Source organism: Chelonia mydas, chromosome 9 (assembly GCF_015237465.2).
Source record: "Chelonia mydas isolate rCheMyd1 chromosome 9, rCheMyd1.pri.v2, whole genome shotgun sequence".
In the NCBI taxonomy this organism is placed as follows: Eukaryota; Metazoa; Chordata; order Testudines; family Cheloniidae; genus Chelonia; species Chelonia mydas.
In genome coordinates this window covers 14,668,685-14,690,902 of record NC_057855.1, presented here as the reverse complement: position 1 = coordinate 14,690,902, position 22,218 = coordinate 14,668,685, and the positions used below count along the sequence as shown (strand labels likewise).

Here is a 22,218-nt window from a genome sequence, read left to right as displayed (position 1 = left end):
GATGGTGGGATCCAAATGGGTCTATAGACATCTCCAACAGGATTTCAATATGCCAAAAGCACATTCAACGACCATTCTACACCTGCTGAGATTGTAATTAAACTGTCTTTTGCCAAGGCCTCTGAAATCAGGATACAGTTTCATAAGCCAAGGCAGAAGTGGTTACATGGGCTCCCGCAGAATAACAGTGGGGACAGTAACTGTGGGCAGGTCTACACTATGGGGCTAAGTCTAGCTAAGTCACACAACTCCAGCTACGTGAATAAAGTAGCTGGCGTCAACATACCTTAGGTTGACTTATTGCAGTGTCTATACCACGTTGGTGCTTCTCGTGCCGGTGGAGTACCAGAGTCAACGGGAGAGCAATCGGCAGTCAATTTAGCAGGTCTTCACTAGACCCGCTAAATCGACCTCCGGTAGATCGATCACTGCAGCATCGATCCAGAGTAAATGGAGACAAGCCCCTAGTTTATCACAATATCATTTGGTAGGAATAGTGTTGAAGCCTGTCCATCAATATAGACTCCTGACACTGGAAAACCCAGGCCTTATGAACTTTCTCCATGCAGCCCACACTGACATTCATAAACTGCCTTCTATGGGTCCACAAGGGCCTGCATTACAATAGAGTAGTACCCTTTGTGGTTTATATATTCATGTGCTCCTTGAGGAGGGCAAACTATGGGTCCATGAGTCCCATCATTTGCCCTGGAGTGGTTTGGAAACCCCATCCTCTCAAAGCGAGCAAGTACTTCAGGAATATCTTCTATGGCTGCCATCTTGGGGTAAACCACACACCTGATTGCCTCAGAAACCTCTGCCACCACTTTAACCACCCTTGACTTTCCAACACCAAACTGGCTGGCAATGGACCTGTAGCAGTCTGGACCTTCCGGACAGTTTTAGCAACATACTTCTGGACTGGGATGCCCATGCTCAGGTTTGTGTCTTTCCATGGGAGGGCCAGGCTGGCTGCTCACAAGGGTCCAGAATTGTGGCTTTCTTCATGCAAAAGTCCTGGACACACTGCTAGTCATCCCAGGTCTGCATGATGAAGTGGTCCCACTAGTCTCTGCTTGTGGCCCTGCTCCAGAAGGCCAGTTTTCATAGAGGGAATCAGTGACTATACTGAGTCTCATGAGCAGCATGAGCCAATTAGTCTGTCATGTCTCCTCTTGTTCCATCACAAGCTCTGTCAGGTGCCTGTGGTGGGTTAGAAAATGCTGCCAAAATGTCCACCCACATCTCAAGAAAGTTCTGCCCATTTCCTAACACAGGAATGAAAATGCAAGCAAGAAACGTTCTTCAGAAGGTTCCTCCTTCATGTTTCTGGCTCTGGCAGCTGGGATTCTGTGAGCACAAAATGACTGCTTGGCAGGATGTGTGGGCAGGCTGTTCAAACTTCCTGTAAAGTGCAGGATGGACTGTCAAGTTTTCCCATAGTGCACGTAGGTCAAAAGGCTAGCATAGCTATATTTTGGAAGGGCACTAGAAAGTCTGGAATTGGTTTGACTTGGGTCTGTATGCTGCAGTGTGGATATCAGAGCCCCAGGTTCAAGCCCAGGTTAGAAAATTGTAACAATCAGTGTAGCTCAATGGTGGGCAACCTGCTGCCCGTGGGCCGCATGTGGCTGCTCAGGGTAATACGCTGGCAGGCCACCAGACAGATTGTTTACATTTTCACGGCCGCCCGCAGCTCCCAGTGGCCGCGGTTCGCCGTTCCTGGCCAATGGGAACGGTGCGGGCTGCAGGAATGTTCTGGTCGCCACTTCCTGCAGCTCCCATTGGCCAGGAACAGCAAACAGTGGCCACTGGGAGCTGCGGGTAGCTGTGCAAATGTAAACAAACTGTCTGGCGGCCTGCTGATCTGGTAATCTGGCGGATTACCCTGACAGGCCACAGGTTGCCCACCACTAGTGTAGATCCTCAAGCCCTGGGTTTGCTAACCCAGGGTCAGCCAACTCAAGTCCCACTAACCCTGGGCTTTTGTTGCTTTATAGACATATCCTCAGTCACTGCTGAACTGGGAACAAGAGTCATTTTAACTTAAGATAATCAGCAATTTAAATAAATTTTTCAATAATCAGTAATGCTTTTAACAGGAATTTTTATAGTGGTTTTTCTTGAAAATCCCAGGGCACTTTACAGCTGAGCAATTAAAGAGAAAAAGACAATACAGCTACAAAATAGAAGCCCCAGCAAAGTACAGCTGCATTTGGATCTCTGTTGTGCAGGTCAGAGCCAGATCTTACACCATGTTCTAATTAAGTTTTCAAATAATTTTTTGGTCATAAAACAATTATTGTCATTTATTGCCTGTTAAGTGAATGTGGGCTAAATCTTAAAGCAAATTTATTAAGGATTAACAATCTTTGTATATTGGAACTACTAATTAGAAGACAATTCATCCTAAATGATTGCATAAATCTCAAATGCAAAACCTAAATGGTGCATAGCCAGGCACACTGAAACAAAAGCAAATGTTTGCGCAAATCATCTGAGTTTTGCATAACTGTACATTTATTTTATGCCAGCCAAGGCTCCAATCCAGCAGTGAACTGAAGCATGTACATAACTTTATGTGTTGTTCCACTGGCTTCAGTTTACAAACATTTAATTTGTTTTGCTGGATCAGGACCTGAGGCCACAGTCCTGCCAACCCTTACTCACCTGAGTATCAGATAACGTCTAAGGTATGCCTGCCTACTTGGCCAAAATTTCCCTCTCTCCACTGTTTTGAAACATCTAGAGCAAGAGTACTCAATTTATTTTTTTGTGAAAGCCCAAATTCCTTGGTCAAGGTATAGTCAACGGCCAGACTCCAGAGAAACATTTTTTCACACCAGAAGAACAATAATCATAGAATCATAGAATATCAGGGTTGGAAGGGACCTCAGGAAGTCCTCTAGTCCAACCCCCAATCATAATGATGATAACAAGTAAATAAAGATTTCATGACCCATTCAAATGTGTCTGGGAATCCGGATTTGGCCTGTGGTCTGCCTATTGATAACTCCTGATCTAGTGTCACTTTAATACTCTAGAATTACTAAGTGCTTGTTTCTTTTCCCCGAGCCCTTGGAGGAAGTAAAAATTCTGTATTCCCCAGACCCACTACTCCCCACATCTTCTCCCCTGCTCTCCCTGACCCGCATATCTGAGTTATCAAGGCATGTCTGGGAGCCTTTACCTCTGACTTTTTATGTGCCTCTGCAAAATCGACATCTAACCTGTGAATTATATTAGGAAGGACCATGCATGAAGCTTCCTTGAAGGATCTCACCCACATTTCCAGTTATAGGCTAGTGGCAAATCTGCCCATAAGACAATTCATCATACTACTCTGAAAAGCAAACACACGATCTCCACGCTAAAGGGTTCATCAAATGCAAAATGACTAAATAATCTTGTAATGAAATGTAAATGGCAGGCTATTTCCCTTTTTCCTGTGCGCTTGAATCAAAACAGTGCTAATGATTAATAACTAGATTTTTGTCTGTCTCGAAAACCAGTGTTGTGGAATCATACAAACTATCCTAAATAAGGAAGTTTGGTTACCATTGTGGCACCGCAACTATCTGATAGTCTTTGAAAATAGTGCGAAATCTCAGGGGATTTGTAGTGGGACAGTGATCCTTTCTTTCAGCTCTAAGTTATTGTTTCAAATCTGGCCTACGCCTAAAATTATGAATAATATTTACCATCTCTGTAATATTCCACATTATCAAAGCACATTACAAATATTAATTAAACCTTGCAATATCCCTAGGAGACTAGTGTTTAATTGTTACTATCCCCGTTTTACAGAGAAGGCAACTGAGGCACGGAGATAAAGCCAAAATTTGTAAACTTTTAGGCACCTAAGTAAGTGGCTTGAATTTAAAAGCTCTGAGTCCTCACAGCTCCCATTGATTTAAGTGGAATGGTCCTTCCCAGTCTGGATTAAGGCACATTAGAAGGACACTTAAGGGACGTTTGCACTGCTGCTGCCTGTGAGATACCTACTCCGTTCATAAACAAAGGCTTCCAGTCCCCATGGCTGTCAGTAAGGCACCATTCATAGGTACTGATAAAATAGTTAAAACTGCAAATACATAAACAGGGAACAAAAGTGCCACTTGCTCATTAAAATTCTGCAAAATGGAAATTAACCTGTTTTCGCTGATTAGCCTAGCTCAGAGCCTAAATTCTCCTTTCAGAGTAACAGCCGTGTTAGTCTGTATTCGCAAAAAGAAAAGGAGTACTTGTGGCACCTTAGAGATGAGTTAGAGTTAAATTGGTTAGTCTCTAAGGTGCCACAAGTACTCCTTTTCTTTTTGTAAATTCTCCTTGGTATTACACCAGTTTTAGGACTGTGTAACTCTGTTGATTTCAGTGTCATCGCACGGTCATACCATGATGTGATGCATTGGTGAATCAGGCCCTAATTCTGCAGATCATTTTAAAATGCGCAAATCTCATCAGCATAATTTGCTTCACAGTATTAACGTGGGGCCATATCCTGCATTTACCATTCACATCGGGTAAGATTCACCTATGTGCAGAGGGCCCACACAAGTGCACACTTAGTGAGATTTATGTGGTGCTTATACCTTCTGCTGGCCTTCCACACAGGGATGAGTTTCACTCCTGAAACTTTTACTGGCTTTAGTGAAGTGGTGCCCAAACTTTTGCTGTCAACCCCCACCCCCTTTGCCAGTAATGGAATCTCTCTGCAATCCCGCGCCCTCCCCACTCCATTACTGCACAGCCAAGGCTTCCTCAGCAGAGGAGCTTGGGCTGAAGGCGGAGCTGGGGGAGGAGCTTGGGCTAGAGGTGGAGATGGCTTGGGGGCGGAGAGAGAATGAGGGCAGAGCTGGGCTGAGTCAGAACTGGGCTGGAGGCAGCGGGGAGCTGCGGCTGGCGCAGGAACTGAGATGGAGGGGGAATGGAGCTGCGGCTACGGCCTGGGCTGGGGATGGAACAGGGAGTGGAGCAGAGCTGTGGCTGGGGTTGGAGGTGGGCTGGGGGCAGAGCGTGGTTGGGTGGTGGTCCCTCCCTGCCCCCTGTGGGGGCTGGCCCAGCCCCCACCACATGTTCCTCCATGCCCCTCTAGGGGAGTGCCCCCACAGTTTGCAGACCACTACTTTAGTGGCTATTTCTGGGGTGGAAGGAAGCCAGGATTCAGGCCCAGAAAATATAAAATAATAGAAGAGAGATCTGAATGACATTTTCTTCTTCTTTTTCTATCATATCTGTGAAGAGAGAGCTTTCCAGCAGGAAATATACTGCAGTATGTTTCTAAGGCATCCAAACCTCCTCCTCCTGCCTTCTAATTCTATTCTTTTCACTGATTTTTATGCTTTAACTTCAATGTGTATAGTTTATGGCAAAGACTATACTAGAGACATTTGAAATCCATTAGAAAGTTCCTGGATAACCTCCAACGGTAGGTACATTTAGTAGTGACCTGTAATAGCAAATAGTCATTAATATATTTTTTAAAACATGTACTTATTCAACAAAAGAAGTTGATTAAAAGAAGGCTCAGAAAATCTCAATGATCCCTTCAGACGGATGTGAGTGGGACTTTTTGTTTAATCCACATAGAAACATGCTCATGCTGTTTTGAGCTATTCATATCAGTTTGTCATAGAGATGAGACCAACCTGCAGAATTCTGATTCTAATCCAGATTTTGAAGACTAAAAAACTCAAAGGTGTTTGGAACCAGATCTTCAGTTTGGCCCAATTTAGAGTCGGGTTCAGTCTTGGAAATCTGGGTTCAGATTTTGACCACACCTTGTGTTCCTGAGTCTTGGGTTTGAGCCCATTCATAGTTCATATTTGGTAGAGGGAACAAGTTGCTTGTCCAAGTGCCAGGATTTCAGATACATTATCTCAGGATGATGAAGCTATTGAGAACCCAGTGCTCAAACCTGAAATTGAATAGGACTCCCCATTGATAATGGGACTACTTAAGTTCAGTGATTCATGTAAGTATATATTATCGCCTATGAATAAGGTTTGCAGAATTGAGCCCTATGTTTGGGTTAAAAAGTTACTTACTTTTCTTGAATGAATATATAAAAATATTTGTCTTCCGTAACAGGGTAGCTGGCCCATTATATGAAACTGGGCTAAGCTCTCCTGTTCCAGCTCAGGCACTGCCAGTTGGGCCAGTTAAGAGGGTGGAGCAGCATCTGGGTGCTCTAAAAGATCAGTCAGGAGAAAAGCAGGAGAGGAGAGCTCTCAGAGACGGAAGAAAAACAAGAGGAGTTTGCTGGCTGGTATCCACAAGCCAGAGAGCCCGGGCTGGAAGGCTGATGGCAGGATCAGCAGCACTAGAACAAGTAGATGCCTGCTGGCTCTAAGCCAGAGAGCTGGAGCCAGGGACCAGAGTGGGCTGAAAAAAGGGGGAGCAGCAGAGGGTCAACTTACCTGCTGACAAGTTTTTGCCTGAGCATTGGAGGAACAATGGAACAGTGAAAAGGGGAGGAGTGAGGTATGCTGCCTGTCAAGAATGCTCCCATCAGAGAGGTTCTGGGAGTTCCCTTGGGGAAGAGTGGGGTTGCACCCCCAGAAGGAAGGGCTGAGGTGACTATACTTGGTAGCAGGATGGAAGTGCGGCAAATAACATCAGAGTCTGGTGAGAAACAAACTTAGTTTTAAGGAGTATACGCATGGGGTGGGTATGATATGGGGCATGTTTTGGGACTTTTGTTAGTAAACCATGTTGCTGGACTAGAGATTCAGCTTGCCTGGGGACCTGTGACAGGGTGTGCTGAGTCATGAGCTATCCCAGCATTCTGTCATTCAAATTCCCACCTGTGTTGGCTGAGACCTCATTAGCAGGTCTATCAACTGAGCAGAGCTACAGCTGAGGGGCTAATTAGAGGTGGAAGCAACAGCAACTGGGAGCACATAAATGGAGGGGAAAGAAGCCCCCTTAGAAGGGGGGAAGCTGAGAGCTAGAAGGTAAGCTCTGTTCCCTTGTCCAAAATCACATGGGGGAGCTGGCTGGGGCTCAAAAATATATGTACATAGCACTAAGGTGGAGGTCTGATGGAACACTGAAAGGAAACATGATGGTGTTGAAGGAGACCACAAATAGCATGGTCTGGAATGACTCAGGGGAACACCCTGTGACAGAAAGAACCCAAGAGGAAAACTGAGGTGAGGGACAACCTGCAGGGCTGCCCTGAGTCCATGAGGGGTCACCCAGGAGGAGGCCAGTGTTTACATCTACAGTAGAACCAGCAGAAATGTATCACCTCTTTTCAGGTAAGAGGGATCAGGCAACGCTTTCCACACTTCCACCTTCTATTTTGTGATCTTGTTAGACTTTTTGCCTAATTAATTTGGGATCGTCTATTAATTTTGGATATACCAACTGGTGGAATGCAAGAAACAATACTTCACTATAGGTGAATGATACCCTACTTTAACTGAGCCTTGCTCAGTTTTTCTTATTGTATTGTCTGACATTTAAGAATTCAGAAGGTTATCATGGAATATTTCTCATAAAATTAACAAGTTATAGAAATTAAATTGTACATCTTCTATTTTTTGTCCAGCACAGAACTTAAAAGAATAGAAGAGTTTACCTTCATCCATTCTGGGTAGAAATAATGTATTAGAAATGAACATATTGCCATGTTTCCTATTTCTGTTCCAAGTCATCCCATGTTATTTGTTTTAGCCTTTCTTTAAAAAAATTGTTACTTTTGTCAAAAGCCATGAATTATGATTTTTCTTCCTGGACCTTTGCAGTTCAGTAGCTTCAGATCCATCATTAGCATTGTGGTTTTTGTGATATCCTGCAATTCTACTGCAAGATAAATATTCCTCAAGTCTGACCTGCTCTTTCCTAGACTGGGTGAGCCCCTCCCCTGGATCTTTCTTCTATTTTGCTGAAATGCTGTCCAAGTTTTGACAGTTATTGCAAAACTATGATTGGCCCTCTATTTTTCCTTTCAATTTAGTGTAGCAGATCTAAATAAGGTCCTATTTTTCATCTGCTGCCATTTATTTACATATTTATTTAGATTTTTTTGCTTTTTCTTACATGCATTCTAAGCATTCATCAAAATATTCCATCATACTTCTCATTGTGCTCTCTCCCCTCTTGTATTTCTTTATATAATCTATTTCTCCATTTTGGGGGCAAGATTTTCAGTAAGGAGGCTAAGGAGGTTGATGGAAGGATGTGTTGTGGCCAGATGGAAGCTGTGGAGGTCTTTTTCCTTTTTCACATATATGGTTGTATTTCCTATATGGGTGTCCTACTTTGATTTTTTTTTTTTCATTTTAAAGTCTGTATTATGTGACTTTGGTAATGCACATACAGCTCAAGATAGGTGCAGCTAAAGCAGCTCTATTCCCCATCACTAAACTAACTTCAGGGAAATTCACCTCCTCCTCCTCCTCCTTGCTAGAAGTGGGAATTTGTTCTTCATAATGACTCTATCTTGTTGAGTGCTCTCCAATCCACCTAGTTGCCTTTTACATTTTTGTTGATTAAGTTTCCATCTGACCTGAATAGCTGCCTTTCACTTATTTAGTATACTTGGGGAACATCATTAATCTGTTTTAAGCTACATGACTATTAAGGATTGTCTATATTTTGCTACAGTGCCTCTCATTTTCATTTCTGTTTTTGTTGCTTTTATAACTGGAGGCCTTAATTAACTATTGTACTTCACATTTGTTACCTGTTACCAAGGCAATATTGTCTTTAAATCTGAGGAGGTGGAATTGCTTGCTTGCTTCTCTCAAGGACTCTATTCTGATCTCTGATCTGCACCTGCTTAGCAACAAAGACATGTGTTCAAGGGGTAACAACAAACTCTGCTCAGAATGGAAGCTATACCAGGATATTACCATCTTCAAAAGACATTTAGAATTCCATAATAGTCTATACGGTGACATTAGATTATAATGGAATATATTTCAACATATTTATTTTGAATACAAAACCAATGTGTGGAGTAGTCGCCAAGTAAAATTGTTATGATGTGATTAATGGGATGTGTGTATATACTACAACATACAACCTATTTGAACTATCCCATTCACATCACGGTTCAGGTGGCTTAAACAGATGACATCTTTTGTCAAATCAAGCATAGAAGCAAAACAAACAACCCAAACAAACGTTTTTAATGCAGGAAAATTCTTTCTTCTCTGTAGGTCTGCTTCCATCTGTTACTTGATGCTACCAGCTGCCAACCATCCCAACACATACACAGTGGTACAGACAGGTAGAGGGTGACTTTACCTTCTGCTGGAGAATCTGGTTCCCTGTTTTACAACCCTGATGTCTTTAATAGAGTTCCCCTGTGCAACTGACAAACTGCACAGGTGAAAAGCCACAGTTTATATGGGCATAATAATTTTTCTAGTATAAAAGCAATATAATATAGGTGCCAGATGTGGCTTTGAACCATCTTTTGAAAAGTGAGGCTGTTCAAAAATTAACATTACAAATTTTGTTAGCAGTGACAAAAGCATGATGGTTTTTTTTTTTCTGTTGAATTAGGGACAGAACTTGTGCCTGAATAAGAATAGCAGGATTGTTCCCTCTGTTTGTTACCAAAGTGCAGACATCACTTCTGGTATTATATAGCCATGAAATGGAGGGAAGGAGGAGTAGTAAGGTTTGACCTGCAAATGACCTCACCTAGTATTGATAAGCAATAATTGTGGGAGTGCTTTTTTCTGCTCGGATAGCCTGATCCTGTGAAGAACTGAGTTCAGTGGCAGTTGCTCAGCACCTTGAAGGATCATACGTTTAGCCTTTGAATCTGGATTTGACTGTAAATCCAGCATTATCTATTTCACAAAGTCAGGGTGTTCCATCTTTTAATGGGATAAAGTACAAGACTGCAAACTTGGTCTGGAAAAACACACAGTAAATCCTGATCCTTAGGATATTTCTCCATATTATAAATAATAATTATAATAATTAATAATACAGAATTACTATAGTGTTCACACATGACTCTTAATCTTCAAAGTACTTCATCATCATTTGCTTAATTATCATTAAGTTAATCTTTGCAACATCCCTGTTTTACTGATGGTGACACTGAGTAACAGAAATTCTATGCTCTGCCCACTGAATTTCCATGGATACATTCTCATTATTCCAAGGGAAGAAAACAGACTCTTTTGACAAATGTGCAAAGGGAAAAATTCTGCCTGTGAGTGGGAGTCTGGTTTTCCGTCCTGTGTCTCTCTGAAAGACTGTGCGATTGTGCGAGAGAGAATTCTTACATTACATCAGCTTCAAATGACAAGAGAATTTTTTTCCTTAAGTGACTTATGAAGCTGGCACCCAGGAGACTCTTGTGCATGCAGAAGATAATTTTCAAATTTAAAAAGGAAAGTAGGAAAGTGTAATTTCTGTGTCATTCTTGTAGTTCCCTTTGAGCCTAGTCTCCTCTCTCTTTTGGTTGCAGAGTCCTTCCAGCTGTACCTTCTACACCTTTGTTTTTTCTCAAGCCTCACTGTTTATTTAAGAGAATAGCTTTTCCCAGGTGACCTCATATGGTGCATCTGTTCTTGTGCTCCAGACCAAATAGTACAAATCCCACTAGGGGGTTCCAAAACAGCCAGGAAAAAGTGAACAGCATGGCCACCATAACAGCACTCAGAGTTACTTTGCATAGGATCCTTAAATTCTGTTCTATCGGGATTCTAATACCACACCCATCACTGTAGTATCTGAGCATCTATAGTGGCCCAGTTATGAGCATATTCAGAATCAAGGCACACAATGGTGCCCCTCTGAGATGGTGACAGGGAGCTGCCATTATCCCAATGTTTCCTGTCTCCCACTGGGGCCAAAGAGGTTACTGCAGCTGTAGGTCTACAGCAATGTCTGAGGCATCTACTGGACAAGAAGGGGGAGAAAGGAACCTGGACTGGGTTTCACATGGAAGGGTGGAAATTCTACAATGATGAAGGAATGGGTGCATTATAAGACTGTGCAACTGCAAATGCAGCCAGGAAAGGAAGAATCTTCCAACCAGTTGTATAGTCGGGGGGCGGGATGGCGCCTGCCTGCTCAGATCTTCTCTTGTGTATTCAGGGTCTTACCAGCTGACTTCAATGACGAAAATAATTTTTTAATATTTTTCTTTTGCTAGCAGAGCCAACAAAGCTCTGGGAAAGCAATCTGAGTTCTGTACTAGCTCATAAAACATTAAAGATTGTTAACTATTAGCCAGACATATACCCGAGCAAATCCATTGCTTTTTGTCATTTTTATATGGAGCATAAGTAAGGGCAGAATTTAGCGCAAGGTTCCAAATTGCAGTGAAGAAAATGGAGAGGTACAAATATAAATGAGGCAGAATCTTTTTATTGGTGATAATGCATGAGCCAGAAAGAGCACAGTCTGATTTACATAGCCCAGGTAAAGACCCAGAATCTAATCTCAGCCACACCCATGTCAATCTGGTGTAAAACTACCAAAGTGAATGGAGTGAATCCAGCTTTACTATGGTGTGAATTGAAACCACTATCTGGCCCTAAATTTGCAAGGCTAGTATTTAGAAAAGACAATTTTTAAAAAAACTTGTACACTCAGCTGATTTGATCTGGATGTAATTGAGCCACAATGCACATGAAACCCCACTATGACACTTAAGTCAGTTTTCAGGGTAAACCCAGATTTTTAAATTAAAGCAAGACTTCATTAGAATCTGGCTAAGATCACACTCTTTGCACCATGGGTGGGGGAGTGGGAAATGGGTTGGTGGTTTTTTTGGAGATGGGGTTTAAACGGGACTTAAGTGTTGCATAGGCCTTGATGTTGCCTGTCTACTAAGGGATGAATTTCACCCATAGGGTCTGATCCTGTTTCCACGGGAATAAATGACAAAAATCCCATTGGACTGACTGGGTCATCTCCATAGCTAGTCCAACAATGCAGAAGTAGAACAAAAGCATATTTTACTGTACTGATTCAGGAAGGTGTTCCAATTACAAGCTATATTTAGCAGAATAAGGCCATAATCAGTGTCTACGTCATATAAAGCAGCTAGATAAATTCTGGAAGCACTTAAAACTAAAAAGCCTTTAGGATTGTAAACAACCCATATGTCTGTCAAGGCTGTCATTTTGCTGCAGCAAGTAAAGGAAACAAAACTTAATTTGCAATGAAGCTTACCCTGCCTGAAAGCACAAGTCTCCCTCTGCTCTCATTTAAGTTACTGTTCACAATCACAGCTTTTCTGCTACTTCAAAACCCTATGAAATGTCTTGTTTCTTTTTTGATAGAAATGTAGGACTGCAAGGGACCTTGATAGGTCATCTAGTCCAGTCCCCTGCACTGAGGCAGGACTAAGTTTTCTCTAGACCAATGTTTATCAACCTTTTTGATACCAGGGACCAGCTTGTTCCCTTCCTAAACTGTGTCAGGGAGATCTCAGGGACGGCGCCAGTCCACCTTTCAGTCACTGAAAGATTGCTCTAGACCATCCCTAACAGGCATTTGTCAAACCTGTTCTTAAAACTGCCAATGACGGAGATTCCACAACCTCCCTAGGTAATTTGTTCCTGTGCTTACCTACCCTTACTGTTAAAGTTTTTCCTAATGTCTAACCTAAATCTCCCTTGCTGCAATTTAAGCTCATTGCTTCTTGTCCTGTCCTCAATGGCTAGGGAATCACAAGAAGTTAATTTCATGGTACAGCATTTCTGTTTTCTGATGTGCACAAAGGAAATAAGGTTATTGTTGGGTGGGAGCTGAAGGGGAGAGGGAAAACCAATCATGATCTGTTTTTTTTGGCACTTGTGCTGGAAGATCTCTAGGCACCTTAGCAAAAGATGATAGAAATCCTAATTAATAATAAAGGGGCAACTTGCCTGTTAGATTCAAAGATCAGAAGAAAATCAACATCCCCATCCCCAAAGATAACAAACATCTATTTTGCCCAACCGATCACCCTACAATAAACAACAAACTTTAGTTTTATTCTTTACTTTTGCCCTGGTAAGAGATTTTTCTTGGGTTAATTTTTGAATTCTTAAAAGCAAAGAGGTGGGAATTTCAGATGCTCAGCATTGACCTAATTCTTCTCCCACTGAAGTCACAGAGAAAGAGAGGGAGAATGACTCCATATCCTGGTGCTTTGGGCACTCACATGGGAGACCCAGGATCCAGTACCCCTGCTCCAGTGACTTGTTAATTATTTATCCAAACTGGAGCAGCTTCAGTGGAGAGACGGGGAGCCCCATGTTAGAATATCTCATAGCCCAGTGGTTAGACAAGCACTCCTCTGAGAGGTAGCACACACCTGTTCAAATCTCTTCTCCCCCTCAGATGAAGGGGGGAGCTTGAATAGGGGGTCTCATGTCCCATAGAGTACCTTAGCCACTAAGCTAAAAGGGATGAGGTTCCTACCCTCTGTCACCCAGCCATTTTGTGCAAGCTCACCTATAAGGGCCTGATCCAGTAGGTGAGCCCTGAGACAACTTACAGGATCGGGCCCCACAGGCAAGTTAGGGGGACAAATGCCTATTTTCCCTGGTCTATGCATTGCTCTGGGGCTTAGGCCCAGAGCTGCAGTGTGCATGCTCCAAGGTAGAAATATAGGTGGCTAGAGAACTTTTACTGCAAAAACTTAGGTGCTGAGGTGAGTTTAGGCACCTATAGGGTTCAGTGGCAGCTGAGAGGGCATTTTGTGAATCTCAGTGGGATTCAGGTGCCAAGTGGCATTAGGCACCTCAATTCTTTTTGTGAATCTAGTCTGGTGTTTCTTCTTATAATTCAGTAGTACTTAACTGCCACTACATATGGTAAAGAATGTATTGAAATAGCAGATATATGTCCATTCTGCATCAAAACAGTGAGTTGATGCTTGTGGGGCCAAATCCTGTTTGCCTCACTCATATGAGTGGGGCCACTGAAATCAAGGGAACTACTCACGTGCATGGTGCAAGCAGGATTTGGCCCTTGATGTGAACATTTCGCCGCCTTAATCATCAATGACCACCTGGTAAAATTGGTCATTAGCTATAAATGAAAATTCCTACAAGTGAAAATGAACCATACCATTAGCTACTGTCATTAGGTCTGACCTGAAAAATAAGGTGGTAAATTTGTGTTCAGCTATGTACACACTCACTTGGGGCCAAATCCTGAGGTCCTAAAGCAATTTTTAATCAGTCTTTACTCAAACAAGACTCCCACTTCAGTTAATAGGAATTTTGCCCACGTAAGGACTAAATGAAAATGGGGACCCAGATAGTACTTTGGAGATGCACATGGAAAGGACCTTGTTTGTGTGGATTTCCCACAGCCTGGGTAGAATGGTGTGGTCAGCCACCTTCATGAACTCACCACAGACTTCTCTAATTGGGACCAGTGTCCATGTGTGGAAAGTGGGTGGAGAGTAGGCCCCTCTCCGGCCTTACAGAGATTCTGTGGGAAAATAACATGTTGACTTTTCTGCAGAGCCTCCTGTTAGGGATTCTTGGCCTGACCTACTCTGGATTCCTGGAGATATGCTGAAACAAGGGATGGGGCCCTGCCCCTGTTTCTATGAGGCTGGGTTTAACTCTTACCATCTCCATATAACAGGGAAGGAATTCTCTGAGTGATTTCTCATGGAGATTTCCTCTATTTGAGTATCCTCCTCCTTCTACTGTAGGTTGGGATGATCTTGGTCAGTGTAAGGAGTCGAGGATTTTGGTCTGTAATGCTGATCATCTGGCTTTGTTTCATGTTTTTTTCTCCTTTCTATCAGATTTTGCCTCTGTAGGATACACAAAACCACCAATGTTGCAATGGACTCTGGAGAGGCTCAAAAAGTATGGTTGAATGAGAAGTATAATTAGCGAAAGCAAGCTACAGAAGTGAAAATATTTAAAAGAAATAAGAAAAATTTTGTTCAGTCATAGCAGGGTGTCCAGAGTAACTTCCTTGAAATCAATTAATATTTTAAAATTATGTATAGATTAGAGAAAAGGTGTTAAAACAAACACCCCAACCCTAAAACTTTAATAATAATTAATGTACAGTTACTGAGCCAACTTGAAGAGGAATTTAAAAAACACCCCTATTGGTTCAGTAATCTCTCCACATGTGATTTTAGAGATTAATACTCAATGTGCAGAGCTTCTTCATGTGGCAGGCCTTCTAAAAGGATGAAACTGTACAAGTGCACTAGTGGCCAGTTTAAAGTGTTAATGTCAGATACATTTTAAGGACAATTATAAATCTTTCCATCTAGTGGATCCAGTAATCTCAAATATAGAAATGAGACTCTTGACAACTAAAATATTTGCAAAAGTAGCAAAAGTCTTAAATGTATATTTTAAACTTAGATAAGCTGTTCCATCTCTCTGTGTTGAATATTCTATTCCAAACTATATGTATGTCAGTTTTGTTTCAATGATTGTAGTTTAAAGATCCATTAATTTTCATGATCACAAATCTGATTTCTTCCCTCTGTTATCCGATGTGTGGGTTTTCAAATGCTGCTGCTTAAACAGTGCTTCTTTATTCAAGAACAATATGAAGTAATTTCATGTTTCTACAATACACCTACAAATAAATACAGACTTGCTTGAATTAGCCTTCTGGAAGATCATGTCAAATTGATATTTTATCTTTTGTTCACATCTAGGGTGCTGTTTGCTCCCATTAATATCAATGCAAGTTTTGCCTAAATAAGGAGTGCTGGATTGGTCCCTTTTTATTCATCGGAGTTAAAAAGATATCTGATTTGGTGCAAAATAGAATTTTGAACATATTGTACTGATGCTGTGGTTAAAGATACATTTAAGTCAAGCAAATGTTAAGGTATGTTTTTCAAAAACTATTGGATGCTGGTACATTTTTGTTTGCGTGCTTATACTATTATATAGCATTTTAACATCAACAATAGCTTTACAAACGTAGATTGTGAACTGCTATGCTCGTGGGGGATATTAGTCTAGTAACTGACTAATTCTTTGGGCTGATATATTTATTGCTTATTTAATCTAATGTTGGCACTTCAGAAGGAAACCCTCTGTTTGCCACGAGCCAGCTATAATCAGACAAGTGCAATGATGACTATGCTGTCCGGTACCTTTAATGAAGCTCAGCGTTGACCTGTAAAGCACCCTCTACATGAGTTAGTCCATAATTCTGCCTCTGAGGTGTTTGAGAGAGACTCTGCTTTTCAGTTAACATTAAGCTGAAATATATGAATTATGCTTCCACACCTTATTGCCCTACTCTAGCAAATTGCCTTTTAAGCTTAATTATAAATAAACTCAGCTATTCAATCATTTAATCTGATTGTCCATATCATAAACATAGCAGTGAAATGCTGTGATAAATTGTGTTCATTCTAAATGAGCCACAAGATGCTCAGGCTAGATTGTGCCAGACTGCTGTGAGTGCATAAGAGGTATGAAAGTATCAGATGCCTCCGATCCTGGAGTTCCTGCATCTGGGTCAGGGCATCTTTGGTGTGTCACATTCACCTAATTACAAGGCTAGTGCTGCTAGCCACCTATGTGGAGGTGGGGAAGAAGTGTGGCCGTGGCCCCTTCTCCTCACATTGGCCAGTTTGAAGTATAAGGGGCATGAGCTGGATCTTGAAGTCAATGGTATATTTTTCCTGAGTAAGATCTCTGGATTTGGCCCAAAATGATTTCATTGCATGCCCGATCCTGCTTTCATGGGAATCAGTGGCAAAATTTCATTAGCAGCAACCAGCTCTGTGTGAGTAATTGTACACAAGTCACCACATGTTTGGCCCAGTCCTGTGAAGTGATGAACACCCATAACTCCCCCTGAAATAATTCAGCGAGAGCATTTAGCACCTCAAAGGCCTAGGCCCTAAGAGTGGAAATGTGAGAGATGAGAATATACTTTAGTCATCACTAAATACCTCTTAAAAATCTGGCCCCTGGCACTTAATTCTAATCTGAATTACAACAGTTTATCATCAGTATACCTCATTTGGCTTCGGTGGGACTACTCCTGATTTACATCAGCATGAAATGTGAATCAGGCCCAGGGTTCCTTGAACAGAAGTTTCTTCTAACGCCTATATCCATTGCTTAACATTTGGCTCTGTGATGCTACTGGAGTAAATGCAACTCTATTATTTAGTATTATGGGGAGATGCATGAATTTTAAGGAGAGTTAACATACACCAAATGCTCATGAGTGTCTCTTATGTTCTCCATATAAATATTAAAAGTGAGACAACTGCAGTGAGGCGAAAAGTGAAGCCACCTCAAATCACACCAGGATCCCAACACATCAGCATTTGTTTCCTCTTTACATAATGGTTTCTTCTTACTCAATAAGAGCCCCTTAACACTGCTGTGTCCATGTTAATAACAGAAGGGAGTAAAGTATCTTTCCCCTTTTAAAGCAGTAAGCACTAAATGCAGGAATGTTTTCTTATAGTAAGCAGTATGTCCCACATATTCTATTATATTTATATAGCACCTTTTGTACCATATTATACATAATTTTTATTAAAGGTACTATGTCTGCTTTTTTAGGCTTTGAATTTAATCCTTGAGGACATCTGCTTATATATCTATTTTAAATGGAGGAAAAAACCTTACTATTTAAAAACAACCTTGCTTGAAATTTCAGCTTTAACAAAATGTTTGGATTGTTACATACTTCTAGAATTCTTAGCATCTCAATGCCCATTGTCCTTGTGACCAAACCAGCTCCTGGTAGAGTCAGTGAAAGTTTTGGCTGAGTAATGACTCCAGGCAGATGGACAGAAAATAAGATCTAGAGATATAGACAAAAATGATAAAACTTTAATACTTAAATTTACTCTTACATCCATACTCAGGCACTTAAATTAACTTTTTTACTTTATTGTCAGAAGTGCTGAGCACCCACAAATCCCACTGTAGTCAATGTGAGCTGCAGATGCTCCACACCTCTGCAAGTCGAACCATTTTTATTTTATTGCCTATACTAACTTAAGAGTCTAGCTTTGCACCCCAGGTTGAAATTTTTACCATACCATATGCATAATATTTCCATGTGCATTTATATTGCTCCTTTAACCAAGAATCTTAAAAATCTTCTTTACAAGGATGGGTGAGTATTAACTTTTCTGCCTCTGTAAAAATAGGGATGATAAGGTCACACACTGCGTCAGTGACACAAACAGGAACGAAACTCAGGTCTCCTGATCTTCAGTTCGTCCTCCCTTCCCACCATAACACTGGACAACACTGCCTCTTATATAATCATTTTGCACAAGGATGTGAATTTGGGGGAACTAAACAAGTTGACAGTTTTCTTTGTAAGTCTGTTTCTGCAGTAATTCATTTCCAGCCTTCTCAGTCTCTTTTGGACAGTTACAAAAGACAGCTTTATTATGCAGCTTTCTTCCCTCTACTTATGTGCATATCATTTTCTGTTTGTCATGTTTTGGGCACCTTCATTTTCTCAGTCTCATAAAGCAGAGCTGATTACATTAGGTTTAGAAGTCTCTCTCTCTTTCTCTTTCAGACATTAAAACAGGCAATTATTTCCCATTATTCTTTATAAATTCTAGCAAGGTTTCTCTGCGTGTTAAAGAACCTGGCAAGACCTACAGGCTAGCACAGAGAACTGTGATTACAGCCTAAGGAGGGCTAAATTTGTGTTAATAGAGTGACTTTATGTTGTCCTTGTGAGCTGTTTAGCTACTGGCTGAATTACAGCCTCTTGCTCTCTATATAAATCTACAGGAAGAGGTGTTGAAGCTGGGAAGGACTTGAAAATATGTACAATCCTGTTTCATCACAAGTAAAGAGAAGGTATGAGAAATACCCCTGAGGCTAAACCTGACGAATCACCCTCATGATGAAAGGAGGAACTGATATGTGCAACTGCCTTGCATTCAAGCTTCCACCCACAGAAAAACCAGCAGAAGATGGATGGAGTGGAGAAACCACATAGAAATCTCCAGAAGGTTCCTCCTACTGAAGAGAAAATGCTGGGGAAACACAATGGAAAGGCTTAAGCGATCATGAAGAAGGAGCTGTGGGCATGTGGGATGAGCTCTTGAAACCAGCCAGAGCCATACTTTTTTGGGTGCTTATGTTTCTATATGTCCCATTTGAAACACCTATGCATGCAGATACTACTGTGATTGATTAGGATCATATAAGTACCTGAATTGATGGATGTCTCATGTTGGGCACCCCGAACTAGTGACTGCTTCTGAAAATGTAACCTTTATGAGAGCTGTAAAGGGGTTGAGGTGATATAATGCCTTTCTTCCTTTGGGCAGCATGACTTGTCATGGATGCAGTTGTCCTGAACTGTCTTTCCCTTCCATGGTCTACCAAGGACAACTATTGAAAGGTTTGCAGCTCCCAGCCATCTTTGGCAGAGATCTGTGTCCCTCTTGACTGGAGTTTTCCAAGGCAGTACCATTCCTTGCCTACACTGGTATTCCTAACAAGCCAGACTGCCCCAAAAGGCCAGCATCTACCATTTGCTTTCTCTTTAAAGGCATATGTATAGCATAATTGTCCACAGTTATAAGTTACCATGCAGCTCTTTATAAGCACATTTATTCCTAATATGACAGCATTACAGAGACAACATATTAAAAAGCATAAAAGAACCTACTCGCATACTAATAAGCTTATCAGAGGTCAACCCTAACTCCAGCCTTGAGCTCTGGTAGCTGTCAGTCCTTCAAAACCTACAAATGTTGTTCCCCTCTCTTCCCCTCCCCCCACCCCGCCCATGATTACAAATTCAGAACCAGAACAGACACTGGCCACATCAGCCTGTTTCTTATACAGCTTTGCCCTTTGATTTCCAGTCTCTGGGAGCAGTTACTCACCCTATTCCCTAGGGCTTCGCTTCAAAAGGCTGGGTTTTTGCACATAAAATCCACAGTAATACATAAGCTGCTCATTTAATACAATGGACCCTAAAGACACTTAAAGTTAATTCAATAAAGCTTCTAAGGATGTGGTAGGACTTGCCCCGTCGGTCTCACGGCTCCCTTTGAGAAGCAACACTGCCTTGGCTTCTCTGGTATCTGCAACTTACTACTTTCTCAAATGGGTCTGAAGATGAAGGATAGATATTGCTACTTCCATTAGCAGTAACAACTATGCAGATTTCCAGGAGAAATTCACACAGCATGGGGGGGAAATATGCCATGTAGAATAGATGCTCCCCAGCTCTCTCTCACACACATGTGGGTCCCCTCACCACAAAGCTGCAGGCGCCTCAACCACCCATTTCTCCTGTGTTTGTGGGTGGGGCGGGGTAGTGGCTAGAGGACTCCATTTCTCTGACTGGGGAAGTATAGCAGAGGTGCTACTTCCACCAACCCATGTATCTGGGGCTCTTCTGGCTCATTTTGCTTCCCTCAATGCCATACAGCAGATGGGAGAATCTGGCCCTGCTTTTGCAGCCATTAGAAACAGGCACTAAAAAGAGAGAGTGCTCATATATTCAAAAGTCATGTACATTTCTCCTGGTGATAAATCAAGGTTTTGTATGGCTGTTAAAAAGGCATTTCCATGCACCAAACTTTTGGGATTGCTGGACAGATTTCTGCTTTAAAACCCCATATGTTACATGGACTCCAGTGCTAAAAAATAACCCATATTTGAACACATCTATGTGTAATACCTTTTGGAATATCTGCAGGATTTCCAGGCTGCTCTGCATCCAGCACTACTATTAACGAACAAAACATTTCACTCCATCTGTTCATCCAGTTGCACCGATTTCTCAGCAATGATATTTTGCCCTTTCTATAAATAGCTTTTGTGCATGCCTGTCTCATACAGGAACTGTGAGAAATCTTTGCTGGGCTCAGCCTTTTGCCTCCTCCTTCAACCACTTTTATGTCCCTCCTCTCCTACTTTACTTTGTTTGAAATCACACTCATGAGACAGACCACACTTACACACAACATCCAGCAATATAACAAATTGCTGGGCTGTGATGTTTGGCTTACCTGTCTCTCTCAATAGGAAATGCTGTGTCAGATTTTCTTTCACAAGGAAGGGTTGAGGGGCTTTCGAGGGCCTGCAGAATTTGGTCTCTGCCTGCCTGTTCAGGTATGTCTACACTGCAATAAAACACTGGCAGCTGGTCTGTATCAGCTGACTCTGGCTGTGGCCAGGGCTCTCAAATTGCAGTGTAGATGTCTGGGCTCAGGGTGGGTTAGCACAACTTGTGTGTAAATGGAAGGGGTGGGTGCCTTGATTCTGAGTTCAAAGACTGCTCGGCTTACATTGCAGCGTAAACACACTGTAAGCCAGTGGTTCTCAAACAGGGGTATGCAGAGGTCTTCCCGGGGTCATCAACTAGTACCATATGATACTGCTGTTACTCTTGATTTCCATTCATTCTTTTCCCCTTTGCCCTGACATCCCCAATGTCTTGTTCACTCAAGTCATGTCCTAACTCAAATTGTAAACTCTTCAGGCCAGAGACTCTCTTGTATCTGTTTGTTAAGCAACTTGCACATTTATGAAGATATAACAATAGTAGTAGTTAAAGCAAGAGACTTTGTCCCTTGTTTATCCTGGGATTTTCTGGCATTGGGGTCGGTACAACCCTTCCGCTACAGAAGTACTGTACTGGTATAAAATGAGCTTGCACGGGTACCAAGGTAATTTACTGGCTAAAGTAGCACCAGAGCCCATTTTGCTCTGATGCAGCTGCTTGCATGAGACAAGACCTGGAAGATAGGACTCCGAGATGCCATTCACAGCTCTGCCACTGCCTCTGTGCGACCTGTTAGCTAGCCTCTCTGACCCTCCATCAACCACCTGTAAAATTTCTTCTATGGGCAATGATAATAGTAATTAATACTATACCAGAGGATCAGTGGATCCCCATTAATTAAAATGGGTAAAGCTCTTGGAAATTCTCAGACTGGAAAAAGAGATAGGAAAGATGAGGCCGGGTGGTCTCTCTGTGTCTTGGGCATGCACAGTGTGGAACTGAACTGATTATGATCATTCTAAGGTGGGGCACAGGGTGTAGAAAACACACACATACCACCATTAGCAATGGGCATTGCTGGGGAAGAGCACGATGGAATATATGTCATGGTGAGTGATGGGCTTTCTTGCCCGTTTAATGCGCTCCTGCATGTATAGAATGGAAAAAGGGGAAATAGGTGGTGATCAGTCCAGCTGTTCTTTCTTTCTCTCTCCATACACAATATTAAACAAACTGACTGACTGGATGATGTGTTTTCCTGTCAGACCATCTCTGTTC

The 22,218-nt window shown here is 41.9% G+C and overlaps 1 long non-coding RNA gene across 1 annotated transcript; it reads left to right on the top strand.

Moving 5' to 3' along the window:
- Window positions 1-6,948: 6,948 nt before the first annotated feature.
- LOC122461704 lies at window positions 6,949-19,437 on the top strand. The gene is made up of 3 exons (XR_006283812.1): window positions 6,949-7,262; window positions 15,620-15,795; window positions 18,702-19,437. It is a non-coding gene; the product is annotated as an uncharacterized LOC122461704 (long non-coding RNA).
- The last annotated feature ends 2,781 nt before the right edge of the window (window positions 19,438-22,218 follow it).